Raw genomic sequence first — 18,838 nt, 5'->3', positions numbered from 1 at the left:
TGCGGCTCAGCCTACACTCACACCGCCCCAGGGGCTCCACACTCTCCGGGTCCCCCGTAGCAAGAACCAGAGCATGAGTCTGCAGCCCAGACGGCCGTCAAAGAGCACTAAAATTTTCCATGCACATGTATACCTCAAGGTCCTCCACCGTTATTCTATCGCTGGTGTACCACAGTGTCGGGCTCTAATCTTCACCACCCTCGCCTCACCACCGTGAGCAGCAGATGTCGAGTATCTGGGTGCGCAGGCACCCCACCGGCACCTCAGGGGCCTCATACCCCACAGTTACCCTGCTGTAGTATCAGCAGCACCAGCCATCAGGGATGCCCAGCTAGGAAACATCCTCAGTTCACCTGGAGCACACAGAGAACAGCACCAAATCTATCAATGACTGCACGGTCCCTGGGCGGCCCCCGCAGTCCTCTAGGCCAGTCTCAGCAGCAGCACAGTCGCCACACCATACACCAGCCTCAACCACCGTTACACTCCAGCAGCAGAGACGTTACATGCCAGTCCCAGGAAGCATTTGGCCCGTTCGCCACTTCACCCTCTGTTACGTTCACCTGACTCCCACGGAGGCGCAGGTCTGGTTTGGAGTGTTGCTTCTTCTATGGTGAAGCGCAGGACCTGGAAGATGGGCTGGACCGGACCTTCGAATCTGGCTTGTCTGGCTCGCAGGAATATCTTTCTGTATGTGAAAAGGGAGTATTAACAATCTGCGGGAGAAAATATAAGCCTCCCGCTCCCTTCTCACCCCTCTACGAAACCCTCCTGCGACCCCCACGTGAAGTCTCACCTTAGGGTTTGAAAGGTTGAGCTCTCCATCCTGCTTCTCATGCAGGGGCGCGTTGTATCCAGTTACTTCACTGGGATTTTGATTGTAGAGGGTTCAAGTTTTGTTTTCCCGGTATAGTACCGTAAGGATTCTGTTAATGAGTACGATTCCGCAATAATAATTGTTCGTTGTCTCTTTTTCAGGTGCGGAAACTATTCCGAGAAGAGCTGCGGAACCGAAGAATGAGACTATGGTGAGCTTGATGAGTTCTCAGTGTCCTTGTAACAATGCGCTCACTAACGCTGATGTCTTTTTTCCCCATAGGGGCCGGGGTCCGGAAATGCCTGGATGCGGCACCGACCCGAAACGAAGCTCAATCTAGAAGAAATCAGGTAAGTCTTTAATGGGCGTTTGGGTAATGTCTTTTCATGCGCCCACTAACGCTGATGTCTTTTTTCCCCATAGGGGCTGGGGTCCGGAAATGCCTGGATGCGGCACCGACCCGAAATGAAGTTGGAATAACCCAACAGGTAAGCTTTGTAATGGAAATTAAGGTTTCCTTGTTTTCTTTCCCCTCTCACCTTTATTCTTGTCTTTTTCTCCCTAGGCGCGGTGATGTGGCTGCGAGTCCAGATGTCGCCGTAGAACGTGGTGGTACCTTGTACAGGTGAGTGAGATGCGGCGCTGCAGCGATCGATGCGATGTGCTTTTAAATGGATGTCTTCCTTTTCAGGACCGTCGGCGAGATGTCTCCGGAATGCGGATTTAGCAGGTAAGGACTCTTCTTTACCCTTTTCTCTTCTCTTCTCTCTTTGCAGGTGTTCCAGGATGCTGGCAGGAGTGGCAGAAGACAGAATGCAGGAGCAAACACGGTGAGCGTCCAGCTGCTAGATGCAGAACAACACGAAGCGCGAGTTGCTGCTTGGGCGTGGCTTAAATAGCCTTCAAAGTAGTTCCAGGTATGTATCCTTCCTCTCAGGTATGTATTCCTCCCCTGACCACACCCGTGTGGTTAAGTAGTTCCAAAGATAAAGTAGTCCCATTCAGGCCTCAGAAGGCCTGGATGTTGCAGCATGGTCTGCATCAGGCAAGTTAACACTAAGCACCTTTAACACAAAGTCCCCTTTTATGAGCATGGCGCCTATGGCGCCAGGACTGTGGCCCGATATGAGCCTGGCGCCAAAGGCGCCAGGACTGAGTCCAAAGAGCCCCTACTTGAGGCTGTTGTGCCTTCCCTTGAAGACATGATGTCTGCCTCTGGGGTAGCTGGGTCTTGTCTAGCACCTTGGAGGTAGGCATCATGACACCCACTGCCAGCAACACACTGCACACCTCGGGCATGGAGTCCATACACCATCGGAGGGAAACCCAACCCCTCTCCGCTTCTGGAGTCGCAGCAGCCCAGAGCAGCCCGCTCCAGCCCCTATGAGTCACTGAATTGGCAACGGGTGCAACAGGCGCTTGGCAGTCATCTCAGGTCCTCCTGGGCCTCCGATGACACCAAGCAGGCCAGGTTGCATGGCTGACAGGGTCGGCCACACAGGTCGGGATGTCCGCCTCTCTCCACGCACCCGGCAGCGTGGGCCTCCTCGGGATCAGACCGCAAGGGTTTCCACATCGGCGTGGCCGAATCACTCGACCAGGGTTCCCCTCAATAAGCCAGGATGGGCCCGGTAAGACAGCCCGCATTCAGACTTCACTATAGCTCTTTTAGAAGTGTCGGGCTGGTGTAAAAAGTGCCCACTCTGCACAGAGCTTAATAGAGATCAGCTATCCCCACTTCTGCTGCTTAATTTATGAAAAATATGTAAAAGTTTCATATTCCAAATTTTTGACACCAAGTTCAATGTACAGTACCATATAATTAAGGCTTTCTGCCATGGTGTCTGACTTTTACACATAAATGCAGACGAAAATAACTTTTCTTTCTGTATTTATTTGAAATAAATTGGAGAAATGAAGATCTCTTGGTTGGGTGGTTAAGTTGTCTATGGCTGTGTGAAGTAACAGTGCCAGTATTGATTCCATTTATGGATTCTGGTAGTGCGACATCCCCGATTTCATTTCCCCTCTATGTACAGACCCACCCCACAATTATAGACAATAAACAGAGCGATTCTAAACATTTTAAAATGTATTTAAAAGAATGGACTCTGCAAATAGAGGATACCCAAAAGGAGAAGGGGTGGTCCCCCAGGACCCAACGAGCCGTCCGTAAAGCCAGAATGAAACTAGAGGCCCACTATGCTGAACATACGGCGCAACTAATGGCAAAGACTAGGCAATTCTATTATGCCAAGATTAACAAGGCTAACAAGCTACTAGTAGCCAAACTGGCCAAAATTAGACAAACACACCATCACGGGGCTCCGCGACCCACAAGGGAGGATGCATTACTCAGAGCCGGAGAAACAAAGGCTAGCAATGGACCACCTAACCCAAGTGATGAATACACCCCGACGGGACCGGTCCAAACAGGAGGAATACCTACGGGGGGTGGCCCTGCCGCGCCTGTCCACCGCAGCGAGAGAGAGAGCCTAGAAGCACCGATCACGGGGGAGGAGGTCGACGAAGCTATTAAATCCCTCAAAACTCGGGCCACCGGGCCCAGATGGTTTCTCCTCAAGATTCTACAAAGTATTTAGATCCCAACTGATTCCCCCCGATGGTGTCACTTTTCAACTCATTCAAGGAAACAGGCTTGGTGACCCCCTCAATGCAGGAGTCTACTACTATCCTCCTCCCCAAGCCACGGAAAGACCCGAGAGACCCAGCTTCATACAGGCCAATTGCCCTGTTGAACATAGACGCTAACCTTTATTCAAAGATCTTGGCCAACCGGCTGCCGCACATCCTCCCGGCCTTAATCCACGCCGATCAAACAGGCTTTAGTCGGAACAGAGCGGCAGGAGACAATATCAGGAGAACCCTGAACCTGGTAGACATCGTCCACCGAAACTCCCAGGGCCTGGCACTGATGGCCCTAGATGCTACCAAAGCATTCGACAGGGTAGACTGGTCATATTTGAAGTTCACCCTTGAAGCCTTTGGCTTTGGTCCAACTTTCCGATCTATGATATTGGCGAACTATAAATCCCCTAAAACCCTCCTAAGGATCAATGGCTCTCCATTGACCCCGATCCCCATGACCTGTGGGACAAGGCAGGGCTGCTCATTATCACCCCTTCTCTTTGCGCTAACAATGGAGCCTTTTGCCCAAAGAATCAGACGGAACAAGCTTATCAAGGGTCCCCAAGTATGGCCATCCCAACACAAAATTGCATTATACGCCAACAACGTCCTTCTGACGCTCTCGGAGCCCAACTCCTCAGCTAAACACGCCCTGGCGGAAATAGCTAACTTCGGGATGGTCACGGGTTTCACCGTCAATTTCTCTAAATCAGTAGCCCTGGGCATTGGCCTCCATCGGGAGGAACAAGAGGTACTAACCAGGCTGTTATTAAACAAGAGGGCAGATTCTACAAAGTTAACAGGATATTGCCCTTAGTAGATTATGTTCACACAATAGATAGGCAACACACATGTGTATTATAAACTGTTAGCAGCCAAATAAGACCCAAAGGAGGTCCAGTCGGCATAAACCAAACAACTGTGGTCAGGACAACAATTTCAGCTAATATCTAGCTAAACATCGAGAAAAATGTAGAAACAGGGCTGTGGCAGAAGACAGAAGGATAGAACAAGAAATATAATATCCCTGCCTAAAGTGCGCTCTCAACTAGGTTGCGGTGTTACAACGCCCATCTAATAGTGACAGAATAAGAGTCAAATGTATTTAAATTGGAAGAAACTGTAATTAAAAGAAGAAGCGCGCCAGGGAAATTAGAGAGGATATATATTCCTTCCCAAAGGCGCGTGTGGCATCTAACGGGGTGAACAGTCCTTTGATAGCCCACAGATTGTCACACTGACCCTGGATTGCTAGGGTTAAAATGACACAAAAACAATAGAAAAAGAGGAAATCCTTTTTCTAGAACACAAAGACAATACAGTCACGACTTCCCTTCCAAAAATCGTTTTAACTCAAGGGGAGTCAGGCAATGTAAAAAGGTTTGCTCAAACAATCACAAATAGGCTAACTAATGCCTTTTTTTTAGATGTAGCAAACAGTCGACCGGTTTCAGTGGCATGACTTCATTAAAACCACATTCATCAGGACAGTCTTAGCTTCCTCAAAGCTGGTGTGTTTAGTGGTTTGACAACTAGTTTATGAGAAACTAAAGTACGGTAGATGGAATTGTACTATACCACCTTGCCGTAGGTGTCAATGGACTGTAACAGTCTGGGAGGGAGCCTGTGGAATCAAAGTAAACCACAGTCACAACGCGGCTGCTAGGTTCCATACATTGGATTATGAATCGACACACAAATACGTGTCATTCATTTATGCAGACAGAGTCTGTTACAACCACACTACATCATTCTATCTTAGTGTATACCTCTCAATCTCCTTAGTATGAAGCCATCCTGGCATCTATGGCCAAAGTGTAGGCTACAGTATTCTATATGCTAGAAAATGGGTCAGTAATCTTAGGTACATGAAAAAAAATTTGATTTGCACGTCTTAATGCAAAAATGATCTTGAATCAGTGGAGATCAAACATTGTAAATGTCAAAGAAACACTCAACCTGTATTTGCTTCCCACGAGAGTCGAAGAAGGAGCGACTGCTTCAATTGAGGGCACAACTCGACTGACCAGTCCCATGCTGTCAATCTGGTCAATCTGTGGGGTAATGTAAAGATGTAACAGTATTACTCATATAGATGGCACTAGATTTAATTGTGCCTCAATCCACAGTGCCACTGATTTGGGTGCCAATAATTTGGCTCTTCTAATACATTTGGGAAAAGGGAAAAAGACAGGGAGCCAAGAATGGCTAATCCTGAAAAGGGCGAGGTCTTTCTATACAAAGGGACACTATCCCGTTATACTACAAGTTATTCCAAGCCCAAACGAGGTCCGCATGGCTTACCAGCATACACCTTCCTAGGTGTGTAGTACGGCTTGTGTATCTGATGCGAGTGCGACCGCAAATGTTTCACGCTCGCTGTTTATAAGGAACGGAGTGCCTGAAGACTTCCGTTCATTTCCATATCACGTGACAGATGTGAACGGATCACGTGTGCGCGTCTCATTATGCGCATGTTCGGCCCGGGTGTCAGGCGGATTACGCTAAATCAATTCAGGCCGCGGGAATGGAACCCCCCTGTCACGTGACATGCAATAGCATGTCACGTGTTCTCGCTTATATTGACACAATCAGCCCGGATGTCAGGCTGATCGGCTGGGACCAAGTCAGGCACTGTGTACCGAAGTGGATCAGCGTAGATATCCACTGATCTCGCTCAGAATCGAGGTCCCACTTTTAAATGGAAGACCATCGATCAACAGTGAGAGGCCAATAGATGTTACTGTCTATTTCATAGCCATATTATTTTGGCAACCCGTGATGAAAGGACAACTCATTATGACTTGATAGACCATACATTTATTAACTTGTGTGTGATGTATTAATAAAAGGTCTATTCTTTAATGGTCACAGAAAAAAGGGGGTGAAGGGAGAAAATAAAGCGGATGGTTCCAGGTCACTGGTGATGCGATCTATGTATCTCATATAGATTAATAAGCATCCATCTTCAGTCAGATAGGACCTGCAACCATCCTAGAGTACACAAAGGTCCTTGTTTTGCAGGACTAGGCGATAGCTTAGGCAATCATAGCTAAAGAATGCCAGGGTATACTTTCGTTCAAACCAACCTTATCCGTTTTTAAACACAACACCCATTTCTGTTCACGTTTCAATAGGAGATGGCTCATGTCCCCTCCTCTTCTTGGGCATTTTACTTTTTCTATGATTGTCCACTCAATTTCAGTGGCCTGGTGATTCAACCTCATGAAATGATCAACCATTGGTGCATTTTCCCGATGGGTCCTAATGCATGATAAGTGCTCTTGGATCCGTTTTTTAATTGGCCTAGTAGTCATGCCAATATATTTTTTATCACAGGGGCACTTTATCATGTAGATTACATTAGATGTATTACAATTAGTTAGGGAGATCTGTTTCCATGGTGTCCTTAGGCCTAGGTCCAGAGTCTTGGTGCGTTTGTTAAATATGCACACATTGCACTGACCACACGGTGTATGTCCCTGTGGGGCTGAATTGTTCCACAGGGTGGTCTGCCCGGTGGCCTCTAAAGCTGGTGTGTATGAATGTATAAGTGTGTCCCTTAAGTTTTTTCTTTTTTTCATGGCAAACCGTGGTAATGGCAAAGTGACAGGCCCTACATTGAGTATTGGCCACAGTTTGATTTCCCTTTTGAGGAGGTTGATTTTGTTTGAATAACTAAAGACTGCTGTAATTGTTTTTTCTCCAGCTGGTCGTGTTTTTTGTTGCAAGGTTATATCCCGAGGGATATTTCTTGTATGTTTCCTTGCTGTTCTCACAGTCTTCTTGGGATATCCGCGTTCTAATAAGCGGTCTGTAAATCCATGTGCCTGTGAATCATACTCCTGTGTAGTTGAACAATTACGCCTATATCGCAAGAACTGACCAGATGGTAAGTTTTCACGAAGACTCCTTGGATGGAAGCTGGTATAATCCAGCAGGGAGTTGTAATCAGTTGGTTTACGAAAGACTGTGGTGACCAGACAGCCTAATTTAGGTGCGATTTCCACGTCAAGAAAATTAATGATTTCTTTCGAAATGCAGTGTGTGAATTTGAGATATATATCTCTTGAATTGAGCCAAGTGAGAAATTCTTTGAATCTTAGTTCTGTTCCCGTAAAAATGCCCAAAACATCATCAATATACCGCGTCCATAGAGTGACCTGTGTCCTGAAAGGATTGGATGGCTGGTATATGCGAGTCTCCTTGAATTCAGCAACATATAGGTTTGCCAGAGACGGGGCAAATGTAGCACCGCTAGCGGTGCCTGAGCATTGCTCATAGAAAGACTCCTTGTACAGAAAGACATTTTTAGTAAGTGCGAGCTCTGCTACTTGTAATATAAGCCCTATTGGAACCTCTGGGGGAGTCACTAGATCTCTAAGGACTTTTTCCACTATCTCAAGGGTCGCTGATGAGAAAGACAGACATGACGGGTTTGCACCCTAGATCGACGCATATTTCTGCGGAATCCCTAACTTTTGAGAAAGCCATAGTGAAAAAAATGGAAGAGATTGAAAAGCAAGAAAAAAGTACCTTCCATAACATTACCATGCAAGAACGCAATGCCTTGCGCGACCTTAGTAACAACAAGGCCATTATAATCAAACAGACAGACAAGGGCGGTGCAACCGTTATGTATTCAGTAGATTATGATCTTATGGTCACATCACTTTTGGGAAATGGGGACCATTACAAAATTCTAACAGGGGATCCTACAGAGTCTTCGAGTAACTATCACGAACATTGTGGAAGAAGCAGCATGGGAAGGCCCTATTAGCACCAAAGAAGCGGCCTTCCTTACTCCTAAATTTCCGAAAATTCTGGTGTTCTACGCACTACCTAAGGTACACAAGGGGATATCACCACCCCCTGGGAGACCTATTGTTGCTGGGATCGACTCCATTTTGGAACCACTTTCCCAATTTGTAGACTTTTTTCTGAGGCCACCAATTCCTAAAATGCGATCTTACACCAAGGACACCATGAGTATTTTAAATACACTTCAAGGTGTGATGTTTGATCCAACTACCCAATTCTTGGTTACATTGGACATAGAAGACCTTTATACCAATATCCCTCAGGCAGCGACCCTTGAGATAGTGGAAAAAGTCCTTAGAGATCTAGTGCCTCCCCCAGAGGTTCCAATAGGGCTTATATTACAACTAGCGGAGCTCGCACTTACTAAAAATGTCTTTCTGTACAAGGAGTCTTTCTATGAGCAATGCTCAGGCACCGCTATGGGTGCTACATTTGCCCCGTCTCTGGCAAACCTATATGTTGCTGAATTCGAGGAGACTCACATATACCAGCCATCCAATCCTTTCAGGACACAGGTCACTCTATGGACGCGGTATATTGATGATGTTTTGGCCATTTTTACGGGAACAGAACTAAGATTCAAAGAATTTCTCACTTGGCTCAGTTCAAGATATAGATATCTCAAATTCACACACTGCATTTCGAATGAAATCATTAATTTTCTTGACTTGGAAATCACACCTAAATTAGGCTGTCTGGTCACCACAGTCTTTTTCGTAAACCAACTGATCACAACTCCCTGCTGGATTATACCAGCTTCCATCCAAGGAGTCCTCGTGATAACTTCTTGCGATATAGGCGTAATTGTTCAACTACACAGGAGTATGATTCACAGGCACATGGACTTACAGACCGCTTATTAGAACGCGGATATCCCAAGAAGACTGTGAGAACAGCAAGGAAACGTGCAAGAAATATCCCTCGGGATATAACCTTGCAACAAAAAACACGACCAGCTGGAGAAAAAACAATTACAGCAGTCTTTAGTTATTCAAACAAAATCAACCTCCTCAAAAGGGAAATCAAACTGGGGCCAATACTCAATGTAGGGCCTGTCACTTTGCCATTACCACGGTTTGCCATGAAAAAAATAAAAAACTTAAGGGACACACTTATACATTCATACACACCAGCTTTAGAGGCCACCGGGCAGACCACCCTGTGGAACAATTCAGCCCCACAGGGACATACACCGTGTGGTCAGTGCAATGTGTGCATATTTACCAACCGCACCAAGACTCTGGACCTAGGCCTAAGGACACCATGGAAACAGATCTCCCTAACTAATTGTAATACATCTAATGTAATCTACATGATAAAGTGCCCCTGTGATAAAAAATATATTGGCATGACTACTAGGCCAATTAAAAAACGGATCCAAGAGCACTTATCATGCATTAGGACCCATCGGGAAAATGCACCAATGGTTGATCATTTCATGAGGTTGAATCACCAGGCCACCGAAATTGAGTGGACAATCATAGAAAAAGTAAAATGCCCAAGAAGAGGGGCATGGGCCATCTCCTATTGAAACGTGAACAAAAATGGGTGTTCTGTTTAAAAACTGATAAGGTTGGTTTGAACGAAAGTATATCCTGGCATTCTTTAGCTATGATTACCTAAGCTATCACCTAGTCCTGCAAAACAAGGACCTTTGTGTACTCTAGGATGGTTGCAGGTCCCATTTTACTGAAGATGGATGCTTATTAATCTATATGAGATACATAGATAGCACCACCAGTGACCTGGACCCATCCGCTTCATTTTCTCCCTTTCACCCCCTTTTTTCTGTGACCATTAAAGAATAGACCTTTTATTAATACATCACACACAAGTTAATAAATGTATGGTCTATCAAGTCATAATGAGTTGTCCTTTCATCACGGGTTGCCAAAATAATATGGCTATAAAATAGACAGTAACATCTATTGGCCTCTCACTGTTGATCGATGGTCTTCCATTTAAAAGTGGGACCTCGATTCTGAGCGAGATCGGTGGATATCCACGCTGATCCACTTCGGTACACAGTGCCTGACTTGGTCCGAGCCGATCAGCCTGACTTCCGGGTTGATTGTGTCAATATAAGCGAGAACACGTGACATGCTATGGCACGTCACGTGATAGGGGGTTCCATTCCCGCTGCCTGAATTGGTTTAGCGTAATCCGCCGACACCCGGGCCGAACATGCGCATAATGAGACACACACACGTGATCCATTTACATCCTTCACGTGATACGGAAATGAACGGAAGTCTTCAGGCACTCCGTTCCTTATAAACGGCGAGCGCAAAACATTTGCAGTCGCCCTCGCATCGGATATACAAGCCGTACTACACACGTAGGAAGGTGTATGCTGGTAAGCCATTGGGACCTCGTTTGGGCTTGGAATAACTTGACTTAAATATTGTAGTATAACGGGATAGTGTCCCTTTTCAGGATTAGCCATCCTTGGCTCCCCCGGTCTTTTTCCCTTTTCCCAAATGCAATAGAAGTGCCAAATTATGGGTACCCAAATAAGTGGCACTGTGGATTGAGGCACAATTAAATCTAGTGCCATCTATATGAGTAATACTGTTACATCTTTACATTACCCCACAGATTGACAGCATGGGACTGGTCAGTCGAGTTGTGCCCTCAATTGAGGCATAGTCACTACTCCTTCGACTCTCGAGGGAAGCAAATACAGGGCGAGTGTTTCTTTGACATTTACAATGTTTGATCTCCACTGATTCAAGATCATTTTTGCATTAAGATGTGCAAATGAACGTTTTGCATGTACCCAAGATCACTGACCCATTTCCTAGCATATAGAATACTGTAGCCTACACTTTGGCCATAGATGCCAGGATGGCTACATACTAAGGAGATTGAGAGGTATACACTGAGATAGAATGATGTAGTGTGGTTGTAACAGACTGTCTGCATAAATGAATGACACGTATTTGTGTGTCGATTCATAATCCAATGTATGGAACCTAGCAGCCGCGTTGTGACTTGTTTACTTTGTTTTGATTCCACAGGCTCCCTCCCAGACTGTTCCAGTCCATTGACACCTACGGCAAGGTGGTAAAGTACAATTCCAATTACCGTACTTTTGTTTCTCATAAACTGGTTGTCAAATCACTAAACACAACAGCTTTGAGGAAGCTAAGACTGTCCTGATGAATGTGGTTTTAATGAAGTCATGCCACTGAAACCAGTTGACTGTTTGCTACATCTAAAAAAAAGGCATTAGTTAGCCTATTTGTGATTGTTTGAGCAAACCTTTTTACATTGTCTGGCTCCCCTTGAGTTAAAACGATTTTTGGAAGGGAAGTCGGGACTGTATGGTCTTTGTGTTCTAGAAAAAGGATTTCCTCTTTTTCTATTGTTTGTGTCATCTTAACCCTAGCAATTCAGGGTCAGTGTGACAATCTGTGGGCTATCAAAGGACTGTTTACCCCATTAGATGCCACACAAGCCTTTGGAGAGGAATATATATCCTCTCTAATTTCCCTGGTGCGCTTCTTTTAATTACAGTTTCTTCGAATTTAAATACATCTGGAAGAAAGTGGTATAGGACGTACAAGGCTGGATGTATTACACATTATAGAAGCTGGTAATTTGACTCTTATTCTGTCACTATTAGACAGGCATTGTAACACTGCAACCTAGTTGAGAGCACGCTTTAGGCAGGGCTAGTATATTATATTTCTTGTTCTATCCTTCTGTCTTCTGCCACAGCCTTGTTTTTATATTTTTCTCGATATTTAGCTAGATATTAGCTGAAATTGTTGTCCTGACCACAGTTGTTTGGTTTATGCCGACTGGACCTCCTTTGGGTCTTATTTGGCTGCTAACAGTTTATAATACACATGTGTGTTGCCTATCTATTGTGTGAAAATTAACCAGGCTGTGCCTGATCAAATGGAAGAGACAAGCCATCCCCACCTGGGAGTTCACGTTACAGCAAACCCGAAAGACACATACCAGGCAAACTTTCCCAGATTATTCCAGGAACTTGAAGGGGACTTAAAGCGCTGGTCCACGCAGGAAATCTCACTAATGGGACGGATCACGGCAGCCAAAATGAACCTGCTTCCGAGATTCCTCTATGCTTGCTCCTCCCTCGCAGTGGCCATCCCAAGGCCGGGTCTCCAGAAGAAAATGCTGAAGTTCATATGGAAAGGCAAGAAAGCCAGAATCCCCCACAAAACTTTGCTTGGCAGCTCTAGACTAGGAGGACTGGGGGTCCCCGATCTCCAGGCCTATAGGGCAGCAGCACAGCTAGCACACGTCCACGCTTGGCAGGTTACCATAGACCGCTCTAGATGGGTGGAACTGGAGCAAGCGCAATTACCACTCCCCCTGCGGTTCCTCCCGCATATCCAGCCCGCCCGGAGAGAACACTGGAAGACTCTCCTGCTAACAACCAAACACACTAAGCTCATGGGACTGGGCCCTGAAACAAAAAGGAATCCCGAGGGTAGAGCCCACTCCCCCCTATTTTCCATAACCCCAACTTCTCAGCGGGGATGAACCCCCGTAAGTTCCAGAATTGAATCGACAGCGGCCTCGAGACCCTAGAACAGCTTTACGCCGGGAACATACCCCCGCACCTTTGAGCAATGTAAGGCGGTGTTCCAACTACAGGAAAGGGACAGATTTTCCTACTGCCAACTCAGGCACTGGTGCTCGCACCCCCGGACACTCCGGGTTGCCACTCGCCCCCCTTGCTCCCCTTGAACTGACACTTAAGGACCTACCATCCCGGAGCGGGATCTCAACCCTGTACAGATGCTTCCTGGGGGACTTCCTAAGCACAAGAACGCGATGCATGGCCCAATGGGAGGCCGACCTGGGTCACCCGAACGACGACCAGACCTGGGTGGACATCTGGTCACGTACCCACTCCTCTTGTACCTGTGTGACCAATAAAGAATATGCATATAAGCTTGTGCTGCGATGGTACTACCCCCCCTTCGACTGCACCACATGAACCCGCGGGTGGACCTGTCCTGTTGGAGGGGATGCCCCCAGCCGGGCTCCTTCTTCCACATGTGGTGGACCTGCCCAAAGATCCAGCAATTGTGGGAACGGTGCCTGGCAACGATCAAACAAATCACCGGGATAACACTCCCCCTGGAACCTGAAACAGTCCTTCTGAGGGCCCGTCACCCGGGGTATTCCCCGTTCCGGAAACAGAGCGAAATTAGTAACGCAATGCCTCCTGGCAGGCAAAACTGTGCTGGCCCGCTTCTGGAAGTCCCCGGACGGCCCACGCATGGCCCACTGGTGGGGAAAACTATGGGACATCCTGATCGCGGACAAAGTGACCACAGCTAGGGCGGGAGTCCTGTACCGCTTCCAGAATGTATGGGCCCCTGTACTAGACTAGGAGCAGCGATTCCCCGCCGTAACATTCAAACCGCTTAACACTCGATGGGCCCCGAGGGATCAAAAGCTCACTTGAGGCGCGAAAGCGGCGGGCGCTCCCGCAGGGAAGCGGGGGATCTGGGGAGGGGGGGGGGATCCGGGGACCGTGGGGGGGGGGGGCAAGGGAGCGAGGAAGAGTATACGCTAATGGGAAGTGGCTGGAAGGAGTAAAATCCTCATGCAATGTTGTTTGTAATTTGTCCTGCCTTGGTTTAAAATAAACATTTAAAAAAAAAAAAGAAAAAAAAAAGAATGAACTCAATTTAGACAAAGGTGGTCTCCAGCCTTATTGTAGAAATCAGTATAAAGTTATAAACACCAAGAATAAACAGGCAGCACAACAAATGTACCTGCCTAAATGAATCTCACTATTGGTAGTGTTGCAGATCAGAAGAAGGAGTTGGACACTGGATATTTTCAAGGTCTTAATTCAAATATTAAGAAAAATGCCTAACTCGCCATATTGCTACAGGGATATTACCTACCTAACCAAACTAAGGTACTCGTCCATCGTCAGAAGTCCAAAGAAAACGTCCCCTTTCCAAAACGTACACTTACCTGGCCCAATCACCAGAACTAATAACTAAATACTGCCGAAATCTACGACTTCTGGCATCTTCCCTTTAGCCATATTTCTTGGGTTGCATCTCAGGGTTTTCCAAACGTACAACGTTCTGTTAGCAGTACAGTATATTGATCTGGGCTTTCTTATTCTCTCTTATGAGCTTCTGTAGTTCGTGGTACAGACGTAGAGTTTTGTTCTCCAAGAGTTTGTGAGACCTGCCAACCTCTTTCTTACACTCCTTTTGGCAGTTATCTTTTAATTATCTACCTCCCAATTTGAATTCTTCAGAGTCTCTCTTTATATTTCACTCTGTCTTTGATGGGGAAATCTATACCCTTTTCAATGGTTGGAGACTACAACTCCTGGGGCCTCTCCAAAGATTGCCCCCTCGAGTTTTAGATTCCTGTAACTGGCGCTCAGGCTTAATTCAAAGACTTTCTCAAAGTCTCTTACGAAGGAAGATAAGTGCTCTTCAATAATTATCCTCGACAACCCTCTCCGTTTCTCCCAAGACATGCTTGTGCTTTCTCAATAGCCCACAATCCATATTTCAGATTATTTTACACAGTTTACATAGTCTGCATTGCCTCCCCCTTTCCTGATTCACCCTGGTACCTTCACTTGATGTAGGTGGATTCACCAGGCTAAGCGTCGGGACGTGCCTGCTTCGTTGGTTCTCTGTCTCTGCTTTCACGCCTCTGCTGCAGCATCACTCTTGGCGTCTCGTTATCCCTGTGCGCTTGGCATAGGTCTGCCGACGGGAGGTTTCATTCCTCCCTGTATTTCTGGTTTCGGCATGGTTGATCGGCCCCAAAATCCCACCGCTTTCCCATGGCCACACCACCAAGATGGACAGCTTCCGGGACTCAGGCCTTGCACCGACTTCCACAAAGTTCGCTACGGCAGTCTGCTGGTGCCACTATCTGGCATGCCCTCTCTCGTGGGCTGCCGCAGGCTCCACACTTCTCTGCCCCTCGGAGACATACTTACATCAGAGATTCCCCTGTGCACGGCTCCCTCTCCTGCCCCAATCAGTTTGTCCTTTTTACACACTCCTTTATGCTCAAAGGGCCAGAACGTTCAGGCATCGTGTTCGGTCCAGCATTACCTGAAGCCAACTTAAAGGAAATCACGTATTGGTTAATGAAGGCTGTCCCATTTAAGCAGACTATGTTGTTTGCATTGGGAGTTCCTCATGGGAATGGGAGTCCTCGTCACCTAGAGGGGAGTCACTCCCAGTGAGGTCCCACTTGCCCAGACCACTTCGGATGGCCTTGCAGAGCGGGCTCACCTCCATATCCTCAAAGGGGATGACTCTTGTGATAAAAGCTGGAGTGATTGCAGCAGCAGTGGTAGCAGAAGGAAGAAAGCATGGTTTGGTCAATCCAGGCAGAAGTGGGTGAACAGAAGGGACACAGGGACTTTGACCAAGCAGATTCCAGCTGCCTGTCCTGAGAGTCCGGTTTCCCCAAAATCTGAAGTGCAGAGGTTGTGCAGCGGAAGGAGTTTAGGAAGACTGCTTTTCCACATGTGAACCTAATTGCAGAGATTGCGCAGCAGAAGGCATGCCGGAGACTATGGCTGAGAAGAGTTTTGCAGCCGAGGGTCCCGAGAGCCAGTTAAGCTTTGTGACTGCATGGCAGGGTGGTTACCAGACAATTGGTCGAAAAAAACTGGTCGACTGGACAAATGGTCAAACCAATTTGATCGAAAACCAAATGGTCGAATTTTTATTTTCACCCCTTTTTCTTTTTTGGGGTGGGGGGCCCCAACCCCCTTTTTTTTCTAAAAAAAACCTTTTTTTTAAAAAAACGAAAACCCGAAAAATAAATATATAATAATAAAAAAAAATTCGGCCATTTGGTTTTCGACCAAATTGCGTCGACCAAATGTCTTTCGACCAGTTTTCAGTCGACCAAATGTCTGGACACCTGGCAGGGTCAGAGACCTTTACAGAGAGAGTGTATGCCCAAAAGAAGCCTGAGGAAGTCCAAGTCCTGCGCAACGCGAAGGGAACAAGACAGAAGCTGGTGAGTATTACCAAGCGTTCTGATCCAATGCATAAAAGAGGCAGGCAACAGTATCCAGTAGATACACTCACGTGCGAGTGAAAGCCCTTGGAACGTGACCGTAGCATTCGCTTTTGAGTGATCTTTATTCCCTTTACTCGAATAAAAGCATAACGCTGTGAAGCACGATTAATTGAATTTTCAAACATCTTAAACTGTACTGTGAAGTCATCCTGACAACGTTTCTTTAATCTAACAAGAAGCTTTGTTGCCTTTACCTTATCAAGAGTTGTGTCCTATTTGAACCTAGTAAGAAACACTGTTTCTTCTATGATATTTAAAGGTTGTGGCAAAGTATCCTGGACTGAAATAACATTGATGCTATCTAATGAAGTGGAAATTCATTGTTCAAGGAAGAAGAGAACGTTTCTGTTGACTGAACTTTGGTTGACAGAACTTAATTCAACTTGAAACTGTTCACCCAGCTTACCAAGAAAGACTGAATATATTAGAAATACAACTGTTTTATTGTTGTGAATTGCCATATATTTGTGTGTATTTTAGGTTTCAGGTGAGGGACAGATATTCTGTTTTTAAGAGTGTGTTTTCCTTAGGTTTTGATATGCAGCAGGGAAAGCCCCGTCAGAGTAGGGATAGTAAGGCGTTTGATGAAACGTATGATTTAATAAAATGGCATATTTTGAGAAATCATCCAAGAGTTGTCCACCTCACATTTCTGACCCCTAACACTCGCCCCTGGGGAGAAGGGATGAATACCCCAGATTTGTCACAGTAGTCATTCACTCTCAATTCTAAATACATGTTGTACTCTAAAGGATTGTAGACATTCTAAACATTTTTACTGCTTCGATCTAGAAAAAACAGTCAACTTTAAGGACAGTGTTTCAACATAATGAGAGTGCATTGAAAACAATTTCATGACCAATTAACTTGACTTGCCTGTTTAAGCATAGGGTTGTCAATGTATTGGCTATGTGTAGGTCATTTAATGTAGATGGTCAACTTGCCTCTGGCTCCTCCGGGTTTGCAATCAAAGTAATGCTCTCTGGGATTTGTTTATTCTGTTCTGAACCCATGTGTGCTGTGTTCTCAGAATATTTGTATAGCTGGGGGGTGGGGGGGGCGCTGTTGCGCACGATAGAAATGGCCCCTTGATTGTAGAGCTCCCGCTCCACTAAGAAATCCTGCGCCTAATTCTTCTTTTCAGAGCTGCCTGCCGAATCAAAAATAACTATACGGATAGCCCAAGTATCCGTGCTTGTTCCTAGAAACTTCTGGAGGTCAGTGACCAGCAGCGCCGAAGTCACAGCTGGGCAAACACCAGCCAACCCACGCGGCTGACGTGATCCGGCGCTGGGTACCGGGGGGGAGCCACTCGGAGGCTGTGGATGCAGCTGGATGGAGGGCCCCGGATGGGAGGAGCCTGAGGCTGCGGCCCGCGTCCAGCATCTAAAACCTTGCTACGCGGCTGGTGCATGGAGGCGGACAACTTTAGCGGAGGAAAGGTGGACCGGCAGACCGGAAGCAGCCTGGGCTCGCTGCGTTCTCCAGCTGCTGAGCTCCAAGGCTGCCCCCCAGATCCTGCTGTTCAATGTGACACGAGACGGGCGGCAGTGCCGCAGCAGAACAGTACGCAGAGGACTGGAGAGACTTCATCAACGCCTCATGGCACCAAGTAAGAGGGACGGTGGTACGGCGGAGGGGGAGCCCCGTCCCTGGGCTGGAGGGCGGCCCTCTTGAGACTGCAAAATCCGATTGTGTAGGCCCGGAGGGGCTCTCCCCTGGGGTGGCCCTGTGTTGGCCGCGGTGATCATCCACACGCAAAGGCGCGGCGCCATTGGGGAACGCGGACTGCCACATATGCTAAAACACGACAGCGTGGCGGTGTGTGATTGTATACGTGCACACTGGTGGTGCTCCTCCCGAAGTGCTAAAACATTTAAGTGCACCCCGCCCTGAGCGACTGGTCGGCGGGACAGCGTTGGACCTACATCAGCCACCTGGCAAGCAAGGGAAGTTGTAGACTCCTGAAATAACACTGCACTACAAATCACCACGAACGGAATAATCCAATAATACAATACGTGGGAGGACACAGTCCACTCGTGGAAACCAGGTGCTGGCAAGCTATACCCTGATGATTGCGCATATATAACGCCTTTGACATCAGAGCCCGGTCCTAGCCCTTTGTGGAGGCATCATACAAGGGGTAGAATTGAAAATACGCAGAAGTGTGGCAAGCCCAAATTAGAGTACTGCAGGAAATACAACATCACAATATCATTATGGGCGAACAACACAAAGCAGGTAAAGGCGCCAAGACTCCTGGGAAGAAGAAGAAAGGCCCAATGGATGCCTACACCGGCAGCCAGAATCAAACCACTACTGCGGATGTCCACACTTGCACTAATGAGGCCTTGGATCCAGAAGCTGGCGATCAAGACGACAGGTTGACAACAATAGTGCAGAATGGATTTCGTGCAGTTAACATGAAACTGGATGATATAGTATCCACTCCCTCTAGGCCAGAGTGGACAAAGA

At 46.9% G+C, this 18,838-nt stretch overlaps 1 protein-coding gene across 1 annotated transcript in view; it reads right to left on the bottom strand.

The window, feature by feature from the left end:
* The window catches only part of PMM2 (phosphomannomutase 2), a 288,090-nt gene that overhangs the window by 152,216 nt on the left and 117,036 nt on the right, over positions 1 to 18,838 (bottom strand). The gene's annotated exons all lie outside the window — the stretch shown is intronic.

This window comes from Ambystoma mexicanum, chromosome 2q (genome assembly GCF_040938575.1).
Source record: "Ambystoma mexicanum isolate Mex_15411 chromosome 2q, UKY_AmexF1_1, whole genome shotgun sequence".
Lineage (NCBI taxonomy): Eukaryota > Metazoa > Chordata > Amphibia > Caudata > Ambystomatidae > Ambystoma > Ambystoma mexicanum.
Note: the sequence above shows the minus strand (reverse complement) of the source record. Positions and strands in the feature narration are given on the sequence as shown.